The sequence below is a fragment of the Pteropus alecto genome, unplaced genomic scaffold, assembly GCF_000325575.1.
Source record: "Pteropus alecto unplaced genomic scaffold, ASM32557v1 scaffold40, whole genome shotgun sequence".
Classification (NCBI taxonomy): domain Eukaryota; kingdom Metazoa; phylum Chordata; class Mammalia; order Chiroptera; family Pteropodidae; genus Pteropus; species Pteropus alecto.
In genome coordinates this window covers 13,872,982-13,891,630 of record NW_006431919.1, presented here as the reverse complement: position 1 = coordinate 13,891,630, position 18,649 = coordinate 13,872,982, and the positions used below count along the sequence as shown (strand labels likewise).

The window sequence follows — 18,649 nt, the reverse complement described above, 5'->3', positions numbered from 1 at the left end:
AAAAGAGAAAAAGAATCCCCTTCCCACTAAAAAGCAACAACGAAAACGACAAAAAAACAAGCAATGTGAATACTGCTCTTAAGTTTTGAAGGCACCATAACATGAAATTTCAGAATCATACTGGAATTTCAACGTCTCTACTGATATATTTGGAAGGACAATGTTGATCTATAATTGCACTGCAGCCACATAAAAGCAACAATTATATTTGTCAATACAGATAAATATAATTTCTGTGATTAAGATCTGCTAACTTGATTTATATGTTGGTCATCATCTATTACTGAAAAAACTTTCTATCACTGGCTTATTAAAGCTTCATTATGGTAGGAAATTTGAATGCCCATTTGGTTCCAGTTGAAGCAAAAAGCTTTGTATTCGCAAATGATTGACACAAATAATCTTCTCCAGTAGACTGGGGCTCACTGATCATTGTAACATTTTGTTGTAGATAAACAGGACTTTAACTATTAATCTTGTAAAGATCATTTATTTAGACTGAATCGTTTTTGGAAAATGTTGCATGTGCATAGACAGAAATATAAAGGAAAATAATGAACACTACTAATATGGTAAATATGTAAGATTATGAGGAATTAAAACATATTTGCAGTTTTTTTCTGAAATAGCAGTAAGGAATTTCTTGTTTAGGAGAATAACATAAAATTCCACTTGTGACTGTTCCCATGCCAAGTTCCTATTCTTCACAGTTTCTTTTGATAAGCACGCACAGCAGAAAAATCACTACGTCATATTTTTGCTCAAATAGTTTAGGCTTTCAATTGCCAATAAAAATAGATTATAACTAAAATTATAAAGGGATAAGAATAAAATTAAGACATGGCAATCAGAAAAATAATTAAAAAATAATTTGTTAATGGCTAGTGACTCATTAAACTTAATACTTGCATCATAAACTCTGTAAGTACTTTAAAAATTATGGCCTCCATTAAAAGGTTACAGTAACAAATATTCTAAAAAAGTCAGAAAAGCATACTTTATTATTAAGAGACAATCAGAGGGGTTTCTTACATGGCATTTAAGCCTCAAATTTTGAAAATTGATTTATAACATTAATCTTTACTTAGGAAAATAACAAATGCTTATCATAATCAGACTGTAATTAAAAAAACAAATAGTCTTGCAAGAGTCTCTTTTTACTGTAGTTTACAAGATGCCATTTCCGCATTGAAAAATATGTTTTTTAAGTAACCATCAAACATATTTATTAAAACCTAATTACACAGGCATAAAATGTGCATTTTGATGCAGTGTTAGGATTAATCCCTAGTTTGATGATCTTCCTATTAGCCTAACTTTAGATCACACACACATATACACACACACATAAACACAAACATTTACTTTTTATCTGTGTTGAGATCAAACACTTCTAGTAGAGTGTCTGGCAAAATAATTTCATTAGGGTAGTGTTAAAACTTCCTAGGCAAACCTAAAGGCACGTCTCATTTTTAATACAGGAAAACAGAAAGTCAGAAGTAAAGTACACTGAATTATGCATCATATGGAAGGACAGAGATGTTACAAGTGGCATCGTTTGAATATGGCAAAGGTAGACCATGCAGCTGAATATAACAGGACGTTTTCTATCATGAAAGCTTCACAATTTTTAAAGACTATTTGTTTGATCTTCCTGTGTACGTTAAATGTTAAAACTGCTGAATTATTTGAGTGCTACACAGAAAACGTTGCAATGCATATAGTACACATTTTATTCAAGAAGCAATGATTCAATGTACCGGTTCCTATAAACTGCCTAAATGAAAAAGTAGTATCAGAAAAATACATATATATATATCTGATGGTTGATTCCATCACAAGAGAAAATTACTACAAATTTTAGAAGAATGAAATTAATCAAGACTGTGCCTGATAGTTGTCAGGGCACTGTAGATTTTGTGTTTTCTGTTTCTAAGAATTATGAAAATAGTAATGATGCCCTCACAGAGAAACCACTCTAGCTAGCAAACATATATGTAAATGTATGTTATGTGTATCATATTACTTTGTTCTTACAATAAAGTAGGCTAGAGAAAACAAAATGTTATTAAGAAAATCAGAGAGCCTCAGTATTTCATTAAGATTTTCAAAACAAAGTAAACAGTTTCTGAACACGTGGAATTTTTTTTCTCCCTCCCTCACATTTCTAATATTTTAGAGTTCATCATATGCTTAACCGAGAATAGCATACACAGACATTCTCGGATTGCAAGGTAGAATATTATTATTTCTGGAAATCCAAGAACTCCTGGAAGCCCTATTTGCACTCATGGTGGGCATCCTTTCCATAAAAATTCCAGTAATGAAATATATATCGACTAGATGCCAGTTCACAGGTTTATATTTCTGATCAAGGTTCTAGTGGACTTTATTATCCCAGAAATATCTATAAATATACAATTTGAACAAATATGTAATCAACTGTAAAGCAGATAACTGAATGCTATGTCATATGAAAACTTCCACCACATATAGAAACCACAGGGCCAGTGGAATAACCTACCACATAAAATTTTATTTCAGCTGATTCAGTATCGGGGTGTTCTATAAAATTTGTTCTTATCTTTATCGTAATTCCAGCCTTACTTTTGCTGTTACAAATGTGAAAGAGAATGAATACCTTCCCTGGGTTCGCGATGTTTGGGATGGGTTCTATTGGGGATATCTTAAAGGCATCTTTGAAGACCTCTCTAAAAAGGCTTGGGGTCACTTTTGCTTCCCCCTAAACGAGAGTGAGAGTGACCTATTTTACCTTCATACCTTTTTGTAGATTTTACTTTACTTCTGGTGAGCATAAGTTTTAAGGATCAAGTTATTGAACTTACTGCTGAATCTGAAATTAGGATACATTTCTTCAAAACTGGCTGGGCGACTTCTGTTTCATTGTGTGCTGCTTGCCTTGATTATGGTAAATAACACATGGATAAAATCACCAAAGCGCCCTGCGTCTCAAACGTGTGAGGGGAATCCCTGTGTAGCTGAGGCTCCTTGTCATGGTCACAAGGGGTTGGAGAGAAAACCATTAGTGGCAATTTACAAACTAAGTCAGAATTTTGCCAAAACATAAGTAAGTAAATTTTATGACCCTGCAAGAGAAAGTTATACGCTGTCAAAAAAAATCATTTTCCATTGGAAAATTGAAAATTGACACATTCTCAAATGAAAAGTTTCATATATATTTATTTTTATCTAACAAGAATAGTAAAAATATCTTTTTGTTATTACTTGTAAATATAATCCAGTGAAGACATTATCACCATGTAAGCTGTCAATGACTATTATAATAATAATAAATGAGAAACTTCAGAAACAATAGGATGCGAGAATTCATCACATTCCTTGTATACATTGAGATACACGCAGGGTTTTTGTACACCATTAATTCAGCTTACTGTTTTCTGTTAAGGATGTCAGACGGCGTGGAAATGGAAGACAGGATGGGAGTGGGGTGAAGAGTTTTGCAGGGCCTCTCCAAAAACAGTGTGACTGAGTGAGTTATGAGGCCAGGAGGTAGGGAGGAGGGCTCTGGGCCTGCACAAGAAGCCTCCTGCAGGAGAGATAGGCATGGAGGAGGAGGCCTTTTGCTGTATCTGAAAATTGGAATAACAAATATCAAACTATAGTCAGGGGCTTTTCAAAGCTCAGTGTCCCCCAAAAGGGAACCACTTTGATGAGTTCTATCTTCATCTCCTCTTCGAGGATATTTAATGATCTTATTTTGAAGATAAGATGTGATATATCTTCACGGATATTTAATACAACACTGGTTTAAACTGTGTGGGTCCACTTATACGTGAATTAATGCTCTACGTCAATTTTTTCTTCATTATGATTTTCTTAATATTTTACTTTCTCCAGCTTACTTGATTGTAAGAATAAAATGATATAAAACCCATAACATACAAAACATTTGTTATCAAACAAATGTTTTGTATGTTATGGGTTTTATATCATTTTATAAAACACATAACATAATCGATGGTTTATGCTATTAGGAAGGCTTCCAGTCAACAGCGAGCTAGTAGTAGTTACGTTTTAGGGGAGTTGAAAGTTATACGCAGATTTCTGACTGAGTGAGATTAGTAGGTACCTCTAAATCTCTGCATTATTCAAGGGTCCACTGTACTCAGAGATGAGAAAATACAGCCAAACTGGATCTAGATTTGAAATCAGTCATTATTAGATTTTTCCTTTCTTAAGGAAGATCATATTTGGATTAATATCAGTAAGAACCAGAATCTCTGTTTAGTCACGGACCTTGGACATTCATGGACTTTGGATTAGAGCATCCCAGCTTTGTCATTTAGTGACCTTGGGGATGCTCCTTATCCATGCTGACCTTCATCTGTCAATGAGAATAACAACCCCTGCACAGGGTGGCTGCGAAGTCAAAGTAAAATTATGCAGACTGCAGAGCAAGTGCTCGGTGCAAAGCTGGGGTCCCCCTCATGCTTCTCCGTCTCCCCATCTCTTCTCCTCATTTAACACCAGGATACAAAGTGCTTCAAGAGAAAATGGGAGCTGTTTTTTTTTCCTCTCCTCTAACTGAACAAAACTAGATATGTTCACCTTCAATAACTTCTCACACTATTTCTGCAACCCAACGATATGAAAAGAGTCATATTAGAATGCTTACATAAGCAGACATGCAAATGTTACACAGACCAGAGTGCCGGCCACGTGTTAGTATTCGATATGAAAAGTGCAGGAAACCTCTGCTTACAAGTGATATCAGAGAGAAATTGCCCTTGACAACACCTGCAACTTCAGCACCTCTAATAATGTGTGATTATTCAAACTGGAGAGATGTGGAATATTTGGGGGGGTTCTAGGTTTTTAAATATTTCCCATGACAGCCACATCATTGTCATATGGTGGGTCTGGGACACTTTATTGAGAAAGTTATGGATAGTAAGTTAGATTCAACTGTACATGCCATGTATGGTAATTATCTAAATTAAATTTGAATAGTTCAGCACATTCCAATAAATGCATAGTTATGTGATTTTTTTTTTCAGTGAATTTCCTTGGAGAGAAATGAATCTCTTGCTAATACTAATAAAAGGGATTTGAAAGCTGAAACGGTATCCAATCTTTTCCTACAAGGATGATTGACCATAATCTCCTATAAGTTAATACAGTCAGGCGTGTTGTGAAGGGACAGGGTCTGTCTTCAATTTTTGCAGAACAGGTTTACAATGATTCGGTCTCCTCCACCAAGGTGAGCATATTTATGGCTCTGCACCCTAATGTTACAATAAAAAAGGGATCCCTTCAAAGTCTTCTATCAGTAATACTAGATAACAGGAAACATAAAAAAAATATCTAATATGGTATTCATGATACATGCTCACATTGGCAATTCATCATTAAAGGATTTCACTTCTTTCCCTCTTTCTAATGGCTATAAAAACTGTGTATCCAGATAGGTGATTAGATTGCTACAGATGTTAACTTCTTTATCACTCGTATAAAGAAAGAGGATATATACTTGTCAAAGATCCGCTCTTCAGTAACATGAGGGTATAGATGGCATTAAGGTTTACCTGCTTAACTGTTCCCTTTATGGAAAGGAAGACAGAAAAGACAAGGAGAGAATGCACATTCTCTCTAAGGCGCCTTTTCTCCAGATGACCTGTGCCTTTCCTCATGGCTTGAACTCTTCACTCCTTCCTGATAAGCAACAAGTCTCCCAAGAAAACACTGTTACTCCAAGTCAGCAATGAAATCATAGACACTGAAGACAAAAAAAAATTGTCATTAAGTCCCCTGGAGCAGTTCACCCTATTTATCCAACAGTGAGTTGAGGCGTCTCCCAGATGCTCCAGAGCTTCCCAGAGCTTCCATGCACCTACCCACTTCCTCGCCACCCCCAGCCAACATTCTAGTTCATACTTTAAGTATTTTTCTTCTTTGAGATACGAGCTCTCTGACCTTCTAATAATTAAAAAACCAAACAACTAACTCTTCAGAAGTTGAAGTTAATATACCATATATATAATTAAGCGTCTTTTAAGATCCAAAAATTCTCATACATATCACTGAAAAGACATTTATTTGAGTTCAAAACAGCTACCCTGGAGTCAACACTGTCCTCTGGGCAATGACGAGCCAGTTAACAATGGGCAAATGTGGTACAGAGTGAAATCATAACTTGGGTTGCAATTCTGGTTCTGCCATGTGCCTTCTTTATGACATTGGGTTAGTTCCTCTTCATCCCAGAGACATATTTTCCTTATGTATAAAATGAGAATAGAAACAAGAGAAGCATCTTGCACGATTGGTTTGATGTTTAAATAAGATTATCCATCTGAAGGGCTTATCAAGGTACCTGCTGCACAGTACATGATCGATCAGGGCTGGCTACTGTGATTATCAGTAGGCATGCATGCATGGTTATGTTTGCAGTAAGTGATAGTACTAGGAAGAGAGAATTATCATTCATTGTTTTGAGCTTCAACATTTGTGATTTGTAGATATTGAACTAGAGATACAGCCTGCTCTTATGCTTTTCCTCTTGTCCCTTCCTGGGTTTCCATGAGAGACTAGAACCTTACTGTTTATACTTTAGTCTCTGTGGGGACCACAGAGTTCATTGCATTCATTATTTACTTCAGTACCCTGTGGACTGTATTAGCCTGAAGAAAATCCAAGGAAGGGATGCGTGTGCGCGCGCGTGTGTGTGTGTGTGTGTGTGTGTGTGAAAATTGATCAACCAGCGCGCGCGCGCGCGTGTGTGTGTGTGTGTGTGAAAATTGATCAACCGATTGGCTTTGAAACTTGATTGTCAGATCTGTCTCTTGAGGATCCATAGCTCTTGGGCTGTATAGCTTATTTCTATCTCTGACTTGCAACTATTATTCTTTTCACAGGCCATTCCTCACTAAAATCTGTTAAGCTTAAATTCATCTCAAGTCTACTGTAAAACACAATATGATCATCAGGCAATAAATATCTGATATTAACAAGGATATTAACTTCTAGGTGAAACAAACACTCATAAATTAAAATCATATTACCAGAACTTATTTATACCTTGTAGTGCTGATGTATTTGCTTATGCTTTGTACCATATTTATATTTCTCTGGCATAAAACCTTGGCTGATTGAATTTTGGTGTACTGTAGTTGATATATAAGTAAGGCACATGCAATATACATGCTCTATTTATTAAGTGCTTATCTATGTAGATATGGTGCTGAATACCTAGAGTGTAAGGAAGTATATTATCTCTTGTAATGATTAAACGGAGTATCTAGGAAAGACCGAGTTTGCTGGAAAGTAACAAATATATGGGCATCACGTTATCACACCATATTCTGATGACAATGTACTTCAGTAGGTGACTCTTTAAAGCGTGTTGGGAGGCGCACGGTTAAGTGTTAGAATCTCCTAGAAGCAGGCTGTCTCTTGAGGCCATCTTGTACATGGACCTCAAGGAAGAAATTATAATGTGGTTTCTGTAAAGGAAACAGTCTGTGTCTCTCTTCCAAATATATGAAAAGAACCGTGGTATCTCTGAAGGGACTCCGAGTATCCCAAAAGAGAAAGTTAAAAAAAAAATTCTTTCTCGACTTCTATGCATTATTTTTAAAGCACGAAAGCATATCTAAATATGAACTAAAATAATATCCTCCTCACCAAAAATAAAACAACAAAAAACCAATAGCGACACATAGTGCTTAAAATAGTACTATAAGCCTGGAGACATTTTCAGGTTATTGTACCAAAACATTGCACTAAGTCTAGGCTTTCCTCCCACCAGCACATGCATCCTGTTAATTTACTAGTTGCTTATTTGTGGGTCGAAACTAAAGTGGAGTTTACAATTTTATTTATTTTCAAGGAAGCAACTGAAGTTTATTTCAATAGTGTGAACTGCACGAATCACACAATCCTGAAGTGATAAATTTGAAAAACAAAAGACATTAAATAAAAGGAGTCCCCTAAAAGTCCAGCGAGAAAGTCAATAAAATAGACGTTTTACCCAACTGAAATTCAGTTGACTTTTTTTTAAACGCACATTTTTTTTGGGGGGGGGGGTGGTTTATGAAAACTGACATTGTCTTTGTTAGTGTTTTACAGAGGCATTTATTTTTAGTTATACGGCCGAAAGTCTCCAGCCCAATGAACTGTGGCTGTCTGTGGTGTGTTCAGCAGAAGAAAAAAAATAGACACTTTGCCATTAGTTCTAAAAATATCAATGACATGTCAGGGTCATCATCTCTATGTTAAGAACTATAGAGAGTTAGATAGAGACAAACTTATGTCTTTCACACTCAGCATCTTCAGTGTAAATGAAATTTTAAAAGAGCCTTTCACAGTTTTTAACCTGAATTATGCATCCCAATTCAAACTCTAAAAACGAGTACACCGGTAAGAAATGGCATAACTGGAAAAATGGTGGGAGATGGCTCACATCCGAACTCCATATGAGGATAGAAATGATTTTAAACTGACGTATCTTCTAAATATCTATAATATATAATGCTATATAAAATTATAGTCAGATGTTTATATATCATAATATCTCGTAGATACTAGATAGTACCTCGTAGAGGTTGGATGGAATGCCAGATTGAGAAAGCTACAAGATAGGAATTCCAGGCTGGATCAGGCTCTTATAGGATTTTCGACTTGGGACCAATCACCTAACCTGTCAGGATTTCCATTTCCTCATCTTTAACCTGAGAGGGTGTATCTCTACGGCTCTTTCCAAATTAAAAATGCCATACTTCAGAAATGGAAGAGAAGTTATATGCTCAAATGTTTGTCCTATTTTCCATAAGAGACACACAAGTTTAATATTTATTATATATTAGTATATATTTATATATTAAAAGATCATATATATATGTATATATATATAGTATATATTTATATATTAAAAGATCATATATATATGTATATATATATATGTTTGCATATAGACATGTTTGTCTTTACATACAGATGAATATGCAGTGATCTAGGGACCAATGTAGTTTGCGAACTACAGACAAGTAGAAAATATTTAGAAAATTTACTTTTGGATAACATTGGGCTATATTCTTAACATGCGTGTACCAGTTTATGTGACCGATTACAAAAGACAGTTTGTCACCTCACACCCATTAGGATTGATAGCTACTATGAAACAACAGCAACAACAGAAAAAAAATGTTGACAACGATACGGACACATTGAAACCTTTATGCATTGCTGGTGGGAATGTAAAATAGTGCAGCCACTATGGAACACAGTATGGGTTCCTCACAAAATTAGAAATAGCATTTTCATATAACCAAATATACCACTTCTGGGTAGATACCAATAGAACTGAAAGCAGGGTCTCAAAGAAATATTTCTACATCCATGTTCACAGTAGCATTCATAATAGTCAAAGCAATCCAAGTGTCTACGAAGGATGAATGAATAAACAGAATGTGGTGTATACGTACAATTAAATATTGTTCAGTTTCAAAAGGGAAGGACGATCTATGATACAAGCTACAACATGATGAACCCTGAGGACATTATGCTAAGTGAAATAAGCCAGTCACAAAAGGATAGATATTGTATGATTCCACTTAGATGAGGTACCTAGAACCAAGGCATAGAAACAAAAAGCAAAATGATAGCTGCTGAGGGTTCTGGGGAGTGGAGCACTGAGAGTTGTTGTTTAATGGGGAGTTTTCCAGTGGGTGCAGATAAAAGGCTTCTGACGGACAGTGGTGATGGAAGCACAATGATCTGAACGCACTAATGCTCCCAAACTGCAAACTTACAAATAGTTGAGATGAGAAATTCTATGTTATGTACATTTGCCACGATAAAAAAAATAATAAATTAAAAAAGAAGAAAATGTGACTTGAATCTGAATGCATTAGCTATTTTTCACAGCATCTCATAGTTGTAAGAGGATAGATTTTGGAACTAGATTGCCTGGCTTTGAATTCTGGCTCCACCGGTCCTCCGCACTGGGCTACTTTGGGTCAGTTTCACAAAATCTCTGTGACTCCTTTTCCTTTTCTGTAAATTGAGCACAAAAATAGTAATCTATTCACACAATTGTTGTAAGGCTAACATGTACTGATGTAGTAAAGTATTTAGAAAAATATCTGGCAATGATGTCTTTACTACTAATAAAATTCTGAGATAGCTTCTTTTATATGTGATGTCAGCTTTACATTCTTAGATATGGCAATAAAATCCTTTTAACTTGTTTGACATTTTGAAATCATTGACTATTATAATCGAAAGGTTAAATGCTCTTAAATTAATGGGAAAATCAGAATTTTTTTCTTTTCTTTTTTTTATTGTAAATAATAGTTTTAAATAGTTTAAAAGGTTGAGAAGGTAAAGCGTCATTGCAGAAGACTAATACTTTGACCTCTGTGATCTGAAGAACTAGCAATATTACCAAGGCTTAGACAATTAGTAAAATGACATCATATAAACATTTCTGGGAAAATAGGAAACTTTGCTGTGAGTTAAGAAGGGGTGTTACATTAACTCAAGAAAAATTCTCTAAAGCAAATGTTCAATTGCTTGACAAAAAAAAAAAGTGTTTTCTTTTGGGGGAGGCGTGGATGTATATAGCATAAAATAGGCTGCTTTCAAAGTTATTGAAGAGTGGGTTAACCATTTTGTATAACATTTGGGGAGACAGAGAACAGCCTTTAAAAGTAGGAGGTAAATAAACCTGAATTATCTACATCTTATAAGCTTTCACCTATGCAACATGATTCCATACTTTTTAAAGTGCTCGGTATGCTACTAACTGAATCACTTGCTAATGCAACTGAGACGTTCCTGCTCCCCACAACTCTAGAAGGAACTGATAGAGATATCAAAGAAAAGAAGAGGGCTTTCCAAGATGGTTCTGAGGCTAAGGAGAGAAGAAGCTATCAAAATAATTTTTACATTTTTGCCTAAGGTAAGAAAGGCCCGTGAGGAGAAACCACATGCTTCAAAACACAACTCGAAACAGCAGAGGGGACAGAGGGTATCTCACTCTTGTACGTAGCCCTGGTAACGTGACTGACTCTCTCAGGGAGCAGCCTAGGAATGAACCACAGTCTTTCTCCGAGATGCAGTGTGACTTATAGATGTGGATATTCAGATTCTGGAGAATACATACCTTTAATATTATCTGCCTGAACCTGAGGAACAGATGGCACAAACTAAAATCAGCTTACCACAAATAATTATACGAAATGAAAATTAGATGGATGAAACCTAAAATTTGATGCTTTTTATATTAAGTCAAAATTAGAAATAGATAAGCTCATTTATGTAGCTAATAAATTGAAAGCAGAACCTCCATCTTGCGTAAAAAGGAATACTCTGAAATGGAAATTAATATCTTAGTGCATAAACAGTTTGAAGCCCAGTTACCTCTATCTAGTCTACATTTTATCTGAAAATGATGTTTTTACTAGAACTACATAGTAAAACCTCTAGAACAAATGCATAGTAAATAAAAATCATAGATGTGTATGTGTTTTCATAACAAGAAATATACTTAGTAAAAAATAATAGAGTAGGAAAAGAATAACAAGTTGGATTTAGTTCAATTTGATTGATCAGTGCTTATTGGGAACCTACTATGTATAAGTTCCTGCTATAGACTAAACCATAAACATTATATCTACCTGTGGCATTAGGTTACAAAATTTAAAAGATTAAGTCTTCCTCCCTTTCCCTAGGATACTCAAAGTGGTTCGTGGCCCATTTGACTAGAGGGTAAATAAACAACCAGACACAGTGAGCATCTCTTCCAAGGACATGCCATCCTCCAAACTGCCCCCTTTGAGATTTCAGGATTGTCAACCAAAGAATGAACACCTCTGCTCCATTCTGCCCAGAGAACAGTGTGGCATACATTAGGGATACTGTCTTCAAAATTTAGGGCACAACGGTCCCTCTTAAGGATAGCCAATGAGAAAAAAATTAGTAAGACTACTCAAAATTCATTTAAAATTCATGACCCATTTGTTCTTTCTAACCTCCTAAAGACAATAAATTGGTGCCCTCTCATTATCTTGCTACCAGAGACACTCTACATTATTTTACAGTGAAACTATGAAATTGATTTGTAATAAAAGTCTGTTGGAGGTCAAGGTGCAGCTAAGAGCAGCTGGGTGTCTTTATAAAAAAAAGGGTTATGGCTGTTGCATACAAACAAGCTCAAAAAGTATAATCACCCTTGAATGATCTCTTGGGTCAATGACAACTTAAAAGCTATATAAACCCAAGGAGATTTGGGGAGGCACAGACAGGCTTTAAAAGCAAGAGCCAAATGAACTTGAATTATCAAAGATAACTGGGACAGAAGATTCAGTTAACTTCTTTATCAACTAAAATTAATGTACTGACAAATTAAAAGCAACAGTGAATTACATGCATTCCATATCTGGCAGAGACATTACTTGAAAAAAAATAAAAAAAGATGGATAATGAAATGTTTTATTTTGTTCCCAAGAGACATATTTGGAAAATATATATGTCTATTAGCAACAAGGGGATACACCATGCCTATGACACATAAAAATGAGTTATTTCAACTTATGGCTTTTTTTTTTTTTCAGGAAATTTGATAATTTCAGTTGTTTTGAGACAAGATACCTACTTCAAAGAAGAACCATATTTTCACTTCAAACCTCAGAACAGAATCCAAATGATAAACCATGTATTTTGAGTTTCACTACTTAGAAATTTTTTTGCTCCAGTGTTTATTCAGTGAACAAGAGACTCTGTATAATAGGGAATTTCTTTGGCTTCTCAAAAGGAAAAAAAGATCAACATTAATGGATCCATGTAATACTTGGAAGAATGGTATGGATATAGAAAGAACTGATACATTTGAGAGTCAGAAAGATTACAAAGGGACTTATGGATTAATTTATGATCATACATTGTTCTGCTTCACACTCCTGTGGTTAAATACCACAAATTCTTTTTTTTTTTTTTTTTGGTGGTGGGTGGGGAGGAACAACAGCCGCTGACATGTGCATACTTCTACCCCTTCTTTTACTTCTGGTGACAGCACTCTTTAAAGAAGCCTCCCTGCTCCAACATTAGTCAACATCTTTTCAGAAGAGATGACTCCATTTCAGCCTCCTGTCATGGATTTATAACCCAGGCCCGGATAATCGCAATCATGGTGATTCAAGGATGGAAAGTGCCTAATACCAGGACAATCAGCGTTCCAGGACTTTTGCTGAACTAAGGTAGGATATAGATCTGATGTTACTGTTAGCCAAAATTCCAAGAGAAGCTGGTCTGACAGCACAGGTAACACAGAGGGAAACAGAATCCCTGGTTGGGTGGTTGGGGAAGAAGAGAGGGAGGGAGGTAGGGAGGAAGGAAGAGGGGGTGGAGATCCTAAAGTCATTGTTCTTTAAATCCTAGTATTTAGCCATGCCTGAAGCCATCCATATTCACTCCCTGATCTTCCTAATTACAGGAGCCAAGAAATTCCCTTTCATGTTTATGCTGGTTTGAACTGCAGTTCCTCTCATTTGAAACAGTTATCTTTTTGCCTAGTACAGCTATTCAGGTTTGAGAGTGAGTAGTAAGCCTGTTGGAAAGGGGGAAAAAAAGCATGTTTCCACCCCCACCACTTTCCAAGAACAAATTCTGTTCTTGCATTACTGAGGAATGACTCAAGGGCATTGCACTGACTCCCTTGCCAATCCTGTAATATACCTTTCTTGGTGACCTTCTCTGACCTCATAATATGATTATAGACATAGATGATTTACAAGAAGTGAAAATTCAATTGGAATGATTCAAAGTGACTTTGATAAACTACAATCTGGGGGACATGTGTATTCTTGAAATACACATTTTCATTGATTACCTATGTCCCTAAGCAGTGGAGAGATGGAAATTTATAAAGCTTAAAACCATTACAGATAGGAATGAAGACTTTAATACATATTAGTAATTGGTTAGAACATGATTCACCTAGTGAAAATTCTGACATGAATCAGAGTTCCTACACACTGAAAGATTCATTTCCCTTTTGAAATTTACACAGAAGAAAATTTAATGTTTAGATGGGTTGACAGCTGAACTAATTTTGGTGTTTTTGCATTGGCTTAATTTATAGTTCATGACTCTAGTCCCTAAATATCCATTCTTTTGATCTTGAATTAAGGGCAAATTTGGACTTTAGGGCTTATTCTCTCCCTGGCTTATCAACTACATGAAGATAAAAGAGATTAAAGGAATCTCGGTGAGACTCTGATTTAATGACTTCTTTAGAAATGAAGAAACTGAGGAACAGAAAGTTCACTATGATTTGTCCAAAGTCACACAATCGTTTAATGATAGAGTCATTCAGAAGTTTCCTTTTCTTTTTATAATGAGATTCAGAGATGTTCAGAATGCTATGTTTAATTATCAAGAGAAAATGATAGATATGTCTTTATTACTCAAACAATAGTGACCAGGTATGCTTAATGCTTTCTTTTCTTTCTTCAATTAGAGAAGATGGCAGAGAGGTGGAAGATGGGTTTTCTGAGACATAAATAGTGGGCCATTTCAAGAAAACAAGTGCATTAGAAAGAGGATTTTTGAGTCTCCACATGAACTGGAAAGCTTTTAAAGCTCTATTTTAAAAATCATTTAACCTGTTGTTCCCAGCTTCCATTTCTCTCTGCTATATAAGGAACTGATGCTTCCAAAATCAATTATAATACTCTGTCAAATTCTCCCTCTGCTGTTTTCAGTTTCTCACCCCACTTTTCTTGTGCTATGTATGTTTCTTCCGCCATCCATGGAAATTCTGGCATGCTATCGGACAGATCGCCTTCTCATTCAGCTCCTCACCCATCTACAGGAATTTCATTTACATTCCCACAGCTGCCTTATAGATCTCTGAAAATAAGACTCTTAACTCATTATCATCAGTTAATTTGATTTACTATCAGTACAGATGTGTCAAACTAGAAAGATCCATGCACCAGGGTCCAAGCGACATGAGGAGGCCATTTTGAATAAGGAGCATGCCTAACTCTCTTTTCTAGTTCCCAAAACATTACACTTTTACCACATCGGTTGTTCCTGATACAATGGAAAACCACAGCATAACTGGGTTCTAGTCTCATTTTTTTGCCACAAACTGGCTCTGTCACGCTGGGCTACCCACATCTTTCCTCCAGGTTTCCGTTCCCGACCATAAGAGAGGAGGTTAAATTGGGCACTTATTTTTACTAGTAAATCTGCCTAATACTCAGTGGATTCTTACTATGTCCTAGGCATGTGAAATTCACTAGTGAGAGAAGAGAGAACCACATGATAAGTACACCATTCCCTCATGGAACTTTCCAGTCTAGGATCAAGTCTCCAGCTTTAAATGCAGGTATATTAACAGAGTCAACTCTTCAGAAAATTCTGGAGGGTGGAGGGTGGAGGGGGAAGTCTATTACCCTCCTCGGAAGCCAGAGCAAGCACTTAACTGACATGAGCTGATGTTCTCAATTTGATTAGTTTATTAAACCCAAGCGTTCCCCACCCCCATAAATCAGAATTATCCCTCTTCAAAGAACTATGTAGTCATGTTTTATGCTCTGATTTAATCCTTTTTAAGTTACAGAAAAAGCCATCCTCTCCCCTCATCAAATTTTGAGGAATCCTTCCCTGACCGCAGCCTCAGGAAAAACTTGTTCTCTGGCACCTGTCACCCCAACGGTCTCAAATGAGTGTGAACGCCCAGGGAAGAAACGGAACTACAGGATGGGAATGGCGACCTGGGCTATTCTTTTCAGTGTCTCTTATTTTGACACAGAACCCTTAACTTCAGAGACGGGTCTCCACAGAGATGAAACAAATGTGAATAATAAGTATAAGAAGATACGGCAAGCAGCAGCCCAGGTACCTGAACCATGAAGACAAAGACCCTCTGCATAGTTTTCAGTCGTTCCTTCCCGGCACCACACTGTCTAGTCCCATAAAGCTGTAATTGAAACCATGTGGTGTGTGCACAGGGCTCATTACAGGCTCCTCCAGAGTAATCTCGTGGCCGAGTCCTGTGGGGAGTCTCTGACAATCTTGAGGTCAAGATATTGTCACTTAAATATGAGAAACGACACGCGAACTTGCCTCCCTCGGGGAAAACTAAACTGGTTTGAATTTAGTGTGTGCAGATAAATACTTCTGTTCCCAAGAACATGTTTATGATTTTATTGACATCCTCCACAGAAAAGGAAACACATTTTATGGAAGAGTTTAGTGATTCATTTTTTAATATAGAAGGAAGCAGTTACAACCATTTTTAAAATAGCGATTTTTAAAATAAAAAATAGGAAACCATATATTCTTGCAAAATATTACATTAACTATGGATACCAACACATTAAAGAGTCAGAATAGTGAAATATGATGTGATATTAATAGTAATACCCCACAGAGAAACATCCTTAGTTTTTGACTAATAACTCATACCACCTATTAGGGTATCTAATTTAGCACAGAGTAAAAGTCGTGAACACTAAACTGAGTTAACGCTGACTTAGGGTGAGGGGAACGCTGAGAACACACATTCTAATTTGAACCCCAGCTCCTCTTGTGAGCTGAGATCATCTGCTGCCCACTGCCACTTCCTTTCTTTCCTAATGTTCCCACCAGTCGCTATTTCTTCAGAATTACTAATTCAAGAGAATCCATAGACCTCGGAACACAAGAACATACGTATGAAGAAGTCAAAGAACAGCTTCTGGTTCTAACAGGCTTACTTCCTACATCCACTCCTTGTAAATTCAAAAAAATATTTAATTTTTTAAATTAATAAAAGACACAATTTTTAGTGCCAGGGAAATAACAGGAAATTAGACAAGGTCCTTATATTTTAGCAGGAGAGAGGTCATTAACTGGTAAACAAACACGATACGTTTTGAAAATAATGCGCTATAAGAAAAGTAAAGCAGGACAATATAATGCGCTATAAGAAAAGTAAAGCAGGACAATATGACTGTAGGTGTTAAGAGAGGTGAGAAAGGGTCATTTAGGTTGTTTGCTCAATGGCGATCAAAACAAGCCTTGTGAAAAGCCAGGAAGAGTGTTCCAATCATAAGGAGAAGCAAGTATAAAGGCCCCTGAGCTAAAAATAAGAGCTTCATTTTTCAGGGAAATAAAAAAAAAAAAAAAAAAAAAAAGCTTTTTTATATATAAAAATAGTTTTTAAAGAGTGAGCAAAAAGAAGAGGTATAGTATTTAAAGATAGGGAAGGAGGCAGAAGCCATGACGCAAGGGTATTTGAAAGCTGTATGAACTGCTTTTCCGGTCCATTCATCCATCCACTCATTCATTCACCTATATGCCTATATATTCATCAAAGGGAATATTTTATTTTTTTTCATAATGAAAATGTGGTTCGACCTAGTATATATCTGAAATTATAAAGTACCAAAATAACAAAAAATATATAATTTTACCACACACACTCACAAACTCACATATCTTCAGTGCATGTGCACTCAGCCACAGACTTAGCCAACCTCAGCTGTTGTTACAGTCCAGAGGCTACCTCCACTCCTGCTGAGGTCTTGTGTCTGCAGAGGACCTAGAGCCACCACGCATGGGGGCCTGGGAGCATCCTACCCACCTTCACCTCCTGCTCACCATAAATCCTCATTATCATGTTGTCAGTACCAGAGTCTCTTAACCTCTTCAGTGCCCAGCGGACAGGCGGGGTCTGTTCATTAATTGCCAGTGCTTCATTTCACTGTTGTTTGAAACACCAAACTCTCTCTTCTTCTCCTCCCAAGGACCAGTGCTAAGTACCCCAGTATGAGCAGTCGGCAAACACCATAGAACTGCCTATGTTCTTTAGCTTTTACATCTGAATTGGCCACATTACAATTTAATTAGGAAATTAATGTAAAGGATTTTGTTTTCCCATACCAAATTTTTTCATAGTACACCTTTATGAGACATACCTATGCCTTATAGGAAAGGGCGAATAAAATTATGAGTTAAAGACAATTAGGGTACCTATGGAAGTCGGGCATCTGTGTAAGTGGGGGCTCTTGCTTTTCCCCCCATTTCTTTCTGCATTGTTCTGCTGCTACTTAGAATAAGCCAAGAATGATAAGCACTTGGTTAGAAAATCTTCTAATTATCCTTCAGCTGCCATGGGAACTCACATGCACGTTTACCACCTTGCATTATAAAGCGATATTACTAAAATTAAGGAATTCAAGTTCTATTTATTTGAGCCTGTAAACTTTCTTGGTATGTTTCTGCAAAAGCGGTTTCTTTGATAACAAATGCACTTAATTTTCATTCTAACATGGTATGTATTGCTCCCTGGTGCTATGTGTTGGCTGACAGCGTCAGCTTTTGCACATCCCTAATCAAATTTTGCCTAACAAAAAGCTGAACTAAGCATATTTGTTTTCCTATTTATAGCAGCATGTGCTTACATAACATATGAGATAGCAAGATTTAAAAAAAAAAAAAAAAAACTGATCCAAATCTTAAAACGCATCCATTATGTTTAGTTTAAATAAAAGCTATGTTCTCCCATTAAACGAGAATATTAAAAACAATTGGAGACAGACAGAAGCGTATTGCTTCTTTTCTAACCAGCATAATCACTGTGTTCATCCAATAAAATAGAGAACAGCAGGCAGAAATT

General features: G+C 36.2%; 1 protein-coding gene and 1 long non-coding RNA gene across 2 annotated transcripts in view; one reads left to right on the top strand and one right to left on the bottom strand.

Annotated features, from left to right (window-relative positions):
• TENM2 (teneurin transmembrane protein 2) overlaps positions 1-18,649 on the bottom strand; it is an 845,679-nt gene that overhangs the window by 699,818 nt on the left and 127,212 nt on the right. The window lies entirely within an intron of this gene.
• On the top strand, positions 13,058-15,691 carry LOC112475222. Its single transcript, XR_003044607.1, has 3 exons — positions 13,058-13,235; positions 15,270-15,373; positions 15,608-15,691. It is a non-coding gene; the product is annotated as an uncharacterized LOC112475222 (long non-coding RNA).